Source organism: Hipposideros armiger, unplaced genomic scaffold (genome assembly GCF_001890085.2).
Source record: "Hipposideros armiger isolate ML-2016 unplaced genomic scaffold, ASM189008v1 scaffold_21, whole genome shotgun sequence".
Lineage (NCBI taxonomy): Eukaryota > Metazoa > Chordata > Mammalia > Chiroptera > Hipposideridae > Hipposideros > Hipposideros armiger.
In genome coordinates this window covers 4,407,880-4,417,169 of record NW_017731371.1, presented here as the reverse complement: position 1 = coordinate 4,417,169, position 9,290 = coordinate 4,407,880, and positions in this window count along the sequence as shown.

Below are 9,290 nucleotides of genomic sequence, written 5' to 3'. Positions count from 1 at the left end.
TGGGGAGCCACGTTTGTGGGGAATTGAAGGAAGCCAAATGCTTGGTAAAGAGGCTGAAGAGATCATCTGCCTTCTTTGTCCATTGAAATGCTTTACTGGGATGTCATTGCTCTAGCTGCAGCTCACTCTTAGAATGTGACTAAAATTTGCATGGCTTTTCAGGAAGGCAGTCCAACAGCCTAAACTGAATCCAGCAGCTCCTCCAACCTCTGAGGACTGCTCATCTTCACCTGTGGGAAAATCAGCCCAGTGAAAATATGCATGCAATACAATGGGTAAGACAAAGGCAGCCCTGACAAAGGTCAGAGAAAGTCCCAGATACTTTGCAATACCTTCCTTATCCATACTGCCTAGGTTTCTTACACAAGCATCAAGAGATGAGCCCTGCCCTGTACAAAAAAAAGAAAAGAAAGAAAGAAAAAGAAAGGAAGAAAGAAAAGACAAGGAAAGAAGGAAAGAAGGAATGAAAGAACAAAAGAAAGGGGAAGAAAATCTGTGATTCAGAGACACAGAATGTCAGAAGACTTTATCAGGGAGACAGATTTACCTGTAATAGCTTGTGGAAATTTTTCCTTAATAATTTTGTACCTTCTAAATGACTTCCTTTAGGTTTGTTAATTTAAAAAAAATGATCACCGAAACCAGTAAACAAAGTTTGATTGGAACATAGCCATGCCTATTAGTTTATAAAGGAAACAAAACTTCAGTCAGCTCGTAGCTTAATGTTGGATCCACTCTCAGTGTGGACTGTGTGTCACTGACATGGCCGTGGCCAGTGCCCTCCAGTGACCTTGGCATGGCCGAGCAGCCATTCCCCCCACTGGACTCACTTGGCCCCATTTCCCACTCCTCTGAAACAAATTGCCAATGACTGCCTTAACTGAATGGAGCATTTGAGCTGTTTGACACAACTTGACTGTATTTAGAGTCCAAAGCAAAGAACCTAGTGTCTTTGACTCATCTCCAAATTTTGAAGTCCAGTAATAAAAGGTACTCTGTGAGTAAAAGGTTTATTATAAGTTAAATTCAGTGCGCTACTTCATGCACTAAAGTTCTGTGCTCCCATTCCTCCCAGCCTATAAAAAGCTGTTGCTGTACATTTCTTGAAAAGATTTGACTTTAATATTGTACAACACAGAAAACTGCTAAATACAAGAGCTAGAAAGGATCTTAGAGACCATATTATCCTCTCTCACATTGCATTTTATTTGCATTTTTCAGTTCGTGAAACAAGCTGAGAGTTAATGTTGTATTTCAACAGGCTGGTAGATGAGCAGAACTGGAATCCAGTTCTCCCCATCCAGTGGTTTTAAACTCTATCATATTTACTACAGGATAATTAAGCAATACAACTTAACAATATAACCTTTAGTACAACATCTCATTAACACTTTAGACATTTTTCAGAGGAATGTACTGGAGAATCTGTATCAGAGGGGACCTTCCAAAGCATTTAATTCTATTTCCTAGTATGTCAGGACCCCCATTAGCATTCACGGGTAGAGAGTATATTAGAGTAATGCCAGTTGCTGTAACAAAACAACCCCCAAACTTAAGACAATTATAGTTGATTTCTCACTCATTTAACAATGGAAGCGTTCCTGATTGGTGGCAGGAACCCAGGCTCCTTTTATCTGGTGGCCTCCCCCTCCTGGGGTTTCGATGTCCTCTGCATGCGGGAAGGTGAGGAAAGAGCAAGTAAAGGCTTCTTTACCTCGGTCTTGAGAGAATATACCTCACCTCCTCTCACATTCCACGGGTGAGAATTATTCACTGAGTCCCATCTGGTTGCACAAAGGCTGACTGGGCAGCTGCCTCCGTACACTGCGCAAGGAGGAGTACATGTTTTCAGGCAACGCTTCCAGAAGCAAGGGGCTGGGCCTGCACTCGTGTGTCAGTCAGGCTATTCGTGGGGTGGGAAATGCCTTAGCCTCCCAGCCATCTCTGACTTAGGCAGCTCCCTTCAGCCAAATGCAAGCCTCTGGGGAAGAGCACAGATGCGAGGCACTGGCAGCCAGTACTGGCACACCCGCCTGTAAAGGGGATTTAGGAAGGCACCAATAGCATCTGCTACAGCCTACCCTCTGTGCCACTAAGAGCTAATTGTCTCTCATGTTAATGTCACTCCATCTGGCTGCAGGTCCTCCAGGATTCTGTCTGGTGCAATTTCTGGGTACTATATAGAGGAAGATTACTGGAACAAACTACAACCCTGACTATTGCAGGTGGTTCTGAGGTTATGATAAATGCAGCCATGCTCACAACGAATTGTTGCTCTTTCCAGCACGGACGGGGTCTGTTCGTTATCTTGCCCGCTGGTTGGTTCTCTCAAGGGGCTCTACTGTATGAGGACTTGGCATTGCTCTTTGTTACTGGTGGCTGGATATGCAGCAGCAGCAATAGCTAGATCAGCTTTGAGAAGAGGGAGCCCATGCTGTTGAACTCACTCATGAACCCCCATGGCTGCCATTGTGGTTCCTCTGTTCATAAGCCAACTGTGCAAGGGCCGGTGTGGCTGAGGATTGAACCCTGTCCCTTGGTTGGTCAGTGCCTCCTCTGCAGTAGGTATTCTCTGGTGGACATTAACCAGTGCTTCTTGCCCATTGATCCACCGCTCACATACCTCTTCTTCAGACCAACTTCATGATTTTCTGATCTTGCTCCTTCCAGGACACTGACTGACCAGCCAGGCCATGTGCCTCTGCTCTTGAATTTGTGTCTAACCTTTTTGGGGGTCATTTTCTCCCCACATAAAGTAGATAACCAGGAGCACCACCTGAAGTTCTACCCACACAGAGAATTTGCTGCCACCGCGATCTTTCAGCCCAAGTGGGCAGTAGTGCAATAGCAGTCTGTTTTCAACCCATATTAGCCTGCTTCCTCTATCAGCTGGTCTTAGGGAAACTTCAAGAAGCTATAGGTATGAGTTGAAGGAAACGTGTTTATGTAAGAGGGATGAGAGCTCTGTCACCCCGAACTACTTGTTTATACAGCCTACTTATGCTTTGGGGACCTGCCTGAGCCATTTCCGGTGTACAGTTTCCATCTCAGGATGGAATGCTGCTGGTTTACCCAATCTTATGATCTTGGTAGGTCTGCTCATGGCAGGCAGCGCTAGTTTTATAATTACTTGATGTCTCATAATCAGATAGCCTCTTTCAGGTCACAGTAGTATGTCAGAAGCTGTTTTTTGAATGGTGTATAATTCTTTAATGCGGGGTGACATGGCCTTGCCCCAGAACCCTGGGAGTTTGCTCTGCAGTTCTCATATTTGGGCTTCCGAAGTATTTCACATGGCGTCTTTATCTGCAGATACACCTAGTACCCTAGAACTTTTGGGGTCGGACAGCCCACGTGGCAGTGTTCCTTATGCTGTAACCTGGATCCACTACTGAGCCCTTTTTTGCTCTGAGTCCCACTTAAACTGGTAACCTTCCTCATCACCTAATAAATAGGTTAGAGCAGTTCCCCCAAATGCCTACCGTTCTCTGTGCTTTTTTCTTAGGGTAGGAGGCACAAGGTGTGATCATTTGTCCCTCACCAGAGAGGACATGTCCTGATATGCCCCAGAACACTGTGCCCCTAAAAACTTTGCCAAGGTGGGAGCCTCCTTCATCATTTTAGGTTTTATCTCCTACCTCCTGAAGTGCATGTGTCTTACCAGCAGCCCAGAGCACTTCCTTCTTATCAGCTTTACTTACCATGCCGATAACCATATAGTTGACCCATGTGAACTTCTGTGGAATGGATGAACGACATTATGACAGAGAGTAGGAGAGTTAAAGCAGACCCTGGGATAAAGTCATGAATGTATACTGTTGTGCATTTCTTGTGAATACGCACTGTTTCTGATTCACCTTTCTGATGGGTATAGAAAACAGGTATTTACCAGTGATGGCTGCACACCACATAACAAAGTTTTTGTTCATCTGTATCTGGTAAAGATACCACATTCAGTCAAGCAGCTTCACCTGGGGCTGCTCTTTGGTTGAGTTTCTGGTAGTCCATGTCATCTGCCACAATTCATTTCATTTTTGCAGATGTCAAGCTGTTGAATTGAATGGAGATTTTGGGGACCATTGTCTCTGCATCCCTTTAATCCTTGAGGATATACTAATGTCTACTTTTCTATGTATGATATAATATTGCTTTCACATTATTACTGTTCATTTGTTTGTTTTCATTTTTAACTTTCTGTTTTGAAATAACTGCAGACTCACAAGAAGTTGCAAAAATAGTCCAAATAGTCCTGTGTATCAAGCTTCCTCCTGTTTTCCCCCATACCCGTTAAATGACAGAGCCATTGCACAATTTAACGCAGCCTCTTCTACCTGTATTTTGTCCCAGTTTGCTACAGGTGGAAATCTTAGCAAATGTACCTCCAAAGCAAGTCAAGGACTAACAACAGTTCACCCGCTACCAATGACAGGGTTCTCATTGCCATCTAGTGGATGAGTTATCCAATGCCAAAATTTAGATCTAGTTGGTTTCCCAGGAACATTTCTGCTGCCAATTATCTTAGATTATGTTTCCTGTGACTGGTGTCTGAGGTGAGAAGCCCTACTTCAGTGATCTTAAGGATAAACCTTTTAGGGAGAGAAAAAAGTAGGAGACAGCAGGGATGAAGTTTGGCAAAGATATGACTTTAGGAGAAGTCTAGTCTCAGCCCCATCCCACGGGAAGCCCTGCATCATAAATCGCACCCCAGAGGTTGTTTCACCCTGAGGAGAGGAAGCGGCTATATCCTTTCATCACTTAGTCTTTATCCATGGCCCTTCTCTGGATGGAGGACATAACTTCCAGCCATTATCTTCAGAACCACTGCCAGGTGAGGAGACCTTTGTCAGCCAAGGGCAATGCTCCGTAAAGAACACAGGCCTGAGCCGGGGCAGCCAACAGCCCCAGCATCTGGGGGATGAATACACAGCCTGTTGAGGGAGACATGGGTAGGGCACCCAATAGCATTCGCTATACCTCCCTGAGGAGATGATATGCAATTTAAAAACTGAAGGATGAGAATATGGTCATAAGAATGTCCAAAGCTGTAGAAAATTTTTATAAAAATTTATTTGAGCACAAGAGAGGGTATACCTAGAAGCAAGATCTCAACAGACTGAGATAAATGCTTCCAGGAATAATAGTTTGCAGTTTCTTTTATGCATTTGAGATTAAGGAGGGAGGGTTATGTGAATGTGAGAGAAAACAGTGGGGGATTGGATTATGGGACAGTTAAACTCTGGAGGGAATCAGATTATAGGTGCTCTCTTGAGAATGGTATTTAGAATGAGGGGTCTAAAGGGAGACATTGCAAAGGTGAATTAACCTAGATGCACAGAAACAATGGACAGGTCTTGCTTACAGCAAAGACAAGCCTTTTATTAAAGAAGTTATAGGCCTGGGACATGATGACCCACCATGACCTGCCCAGTGAGGAATTTATGATCAGATCACATTGTGAAGTCACTTTCCGTACAACCCCTTTGTTTTTTCCACAAGAAGGAGGCAGCCATGTGAAACTCTTGGGAAGAACATTCTAGTTGGTTCTGAGATAGGGACTAATTTACCGTGCTTGACCTATGGAAAGAAGGCCAATGTGAGCGGAAGGTAGTGAAGGAGGCCAGGGAGGGAGAGACTGCTGGTAACCAAGTAGCTTGGCAGATGCAACAGCTGGCTGGTACTCTGCAGCCTCCTCACTTCCTCCTGGCACTTTTCTATCTTCAGGGCATGTTGATAAAGTTATTTGTTATCTAAATAAATAAATAATTCACCTTGGGAATTACTTCCTTTTCATAACTGGAGACATGAGAACTATGGTGTTCACTTGTTTTGTGCTTAGAAAATTTTTGAGTTGCTCAAATTAGAAATGCCACACCTGCTTTCATTAAAAATGTACACCCACACGCCAGCTCATAGCTCATTCTGAATGTGTCAGATCTTAGATATGAATATGTCAGATCTTAGATATCACCGCTTTCATGAATTTTTATATGGTAATAAAGCATGTCCGGTCTTGCCCATGGTGCTTCATCTATGCCTTCCTAATTAATCTACACTTAAATGAACCATCTTTGAAAGGTGAACAGGTTAGTCACACTGAATGACTTCTTTAAAATACTTCACCATAAAAAATTTAAAAAAAGCACTGTACCTCTTGCAACTTTCTACACTACACACAGATCTTCCCCATTTGTACTGTCATCTGCTTTTCTAGTAGAAAGTGTTTTATACTTTTTCTTGGAGGTTGAAATGGCTTTCTCTACTTGTGCCTTACTGACTTCCTTTATGAAGGTAACTACCAAGTGCAACTGGACTCTTTCCTGGTAGAGGTCGGCCCTGTCTCCTTGTGCCCAAGCCTCTTTTGTGCACTTCATTCGCACCAACAGAAGCTTTCTGGAGGAAGCCCCATTTTCTCCATTCACATAGCTTTGATGCTTATCTGGGGCTTCCTGTCTGGATTTATTTCCAAACAATTGTGCCTGTCTCTTCATTTCATTTCCAGTGTATTCTTTGAACTATTGCCAGATCAATTTTCCTCAAACCCTGTTCTGATCATTAGCATAAGTCCCTATAATAATCTATTTCAATCACTTATTTTGGAATTTAAAGTCCTTTATAAACTGGATCCCTTTTCTTAAGATTACCTTATTTATTCCCCAACAGAAAATTTCTGTCCTGCCCAGGATATTCTCATCATCCTATAAACACAGCAGCGTTTTCCTTCCTGATTGCTCTATTTGAGCTTTCCCCACGTATAGCAAGTCCTCTCCAGTTCTACTCTGCTCACATCTTGCCCGTCGTCCAAGTCCTGCATCACCTTGGATCCGCCCTGGCTCCTGTGACTCTCTCAGGCTTATCCGTCTTCTGAAAGGTAGCACCAGTCAAGCACTAGTCACCTCGTAATCACTTAGCATAATATGCATGTGCGGTTGCTTGAGAAAACTATAATGCAACTATGATCGGTGTTTTCCAATAAAAAGATGACAATGAACCTTGCTGTACTTGCAAATAATTCTTTTAAGTCTCCAGGAAGACCAAAGGATGAACAAGCTCATTATCTTGACCAAAGAAAGACGAGAGTTGTCACAACTCATTGCTGGGGAAATTCAGCATGTCCTGTGTGACTCCCCTGGGGGAGGACTCTTGGGAACTTGTGCCTCCTATCCCTTGGGCTTCAGCCATGTGCCTTTTCCCTTTACTGGTTTTGCTCTGTATCTTTTGTTGTAATCAGTCATAGCCATGGGTATGACTATGTGCTGTCTTGTGAGTCCTCCTAGTGAACTATTGAACCTGGAGGTGGCTTTGGGGACCCTCCAACATACAAGCTAAATGATCTTCACTGGGTGAATGGATAAATAAATTGTGGTACATACGTACAGTGGGATACTACTATTCAGCAATAAAAAGGAATGGACTTAATACAAGCAACGTATCGGGTGGACCACAAGGGCATTGCCCTTAGTGAGAAAAGCTAGTCTCACAGGATCACATGCTGTATGATTCTATTTACATTTGTGAAATGACAAAATTATAGTGGTGGGAAACAGGTCAGTAGTAGATCCAGGGGAAAGGTGTGACTATCAAGCAGTAATACAAGAGAGTTTCTTTGTGGTAATGGAATATTCTACACGCTGATGATGGTGATGGTTAGTTGAATCAGCTTATGATAAAATTTCATAGAGGTATACACCAAAATAAATACATACATAAATAAATTAATTAATTAAAAACTAGGGAAATATAAATAAATTCTACACCTGTGTACATGAATTAATAGTGTTTTGCCAAAATCAGTTTCCTAGCTTTGACAATTTACTATGGTTATATAAGATACTATCACTGGGAAAGCTGGGTAAGAGTACATGGGAACTCTGTACTATTTTACAGCTTCTTGTGAGTCTTAAATTATGTCAAAATATAAAGGCATTAAAAGAAAAGAAAGTGTGTGTGTGTGTGTGTGTGTGTGTGTGTGTGTGTGTGTGTGACACAGAGGAGAGAGAGAGAGAGAGAGAGAGAGAGAGAGAGAGAGAGATTTGGCCAAGACTGGCCACACCCCTGACTGTAAAGAGAATAAACAGGCATACTTTCTCCTCACATTGCTAGATGGCAGAGAGGACTCTCTTTTGTTTAATACCCATTTGTCTTTTGTCCATTTTTAAAATTGGATTGCTGATGAAGGGCAGCAAAATATGCCCCTTGAAAATATGCCACTTTGGCATATGGATTATTTGGAACCGAAGGCAGTTGAGAAGAAGCAGATACAGAAAACCTCTCTGCCTTCCCACAACTTGCCTAAAAGCAGGATATAAATTTGTAAAGTTATCTCCATCTCCCCTCTCTACCAGGAAGGACAGAAATTAATCACCAGAGACAACTCTAGACCCTTATCAGCCAGCCCAAAGGAATCTATATAACAAACTTTGCTTAAACTCTTATCTACCATTATTTTCTTCATATATTTGCCTTTCTTTAGAAGCTTCCAATTTGCAACCTCTAGAACAGCGGTTCTCAACCTTCCTAATGCCGCGACCCCTTAATACAGTTCCTCATGTTGTGGTGACCCCCAACCATAAAATTAGTTTCGTTGCTACTCTATAACTAATTTTGCTACTGTTATAAATTGTAATGTAAATATCTTTTTGTTTTCCGAGGGTCTTAGGCAACCCCTGTGAAAGGGTTGTTCGACCCCCAAAGGGGTCGCGACCCACAGGTTGAGAACCTCTGCTCTAGAAGGTCAGAGTCCTTTTTGTCTTGTCAATTCTCTACAGAAGTATTGTTCTTTTGTTAAGATGCCACGTTAGGGCAGTCCAAGTGGCTTAGTTTGTTAAGAGTTAGCTTAAGGGTGCGAGCTCTGAGCAACAGGGCTGCCGGTTCGATTCCCACATGGGCCAGTGACACTGCAACCAAGCTGAGATGCCAACAGGTGGCAGGATAGCTCAGCTGGTGAGAGCACATGCTCCTAACAACAAGACTGCCTGTTCGATGGTGGACTACGCCCACCGGCAACTAAGACTGAACTTAGCACCTTGAGCTTAGAGGCCATGAGCTGCTGATGGGAAGCCAGATGGCGACTGGTGCCCTCCACAACAAAGACTGAAGAACAACAACTTGGCTGGTCCCCTTCCCCAATTCTCCAACAATGTTTCTCTCCCCCAATTCCCCAATTTTAAAAAAAAAAGAGGAAGTACTCCTTTTTAAAATAAACAAAATGTTTTTTTTAAAAGATGCTATAGTCAACTATAAGTGAATATATATATATATATATATATATATATATATATATATATATATAT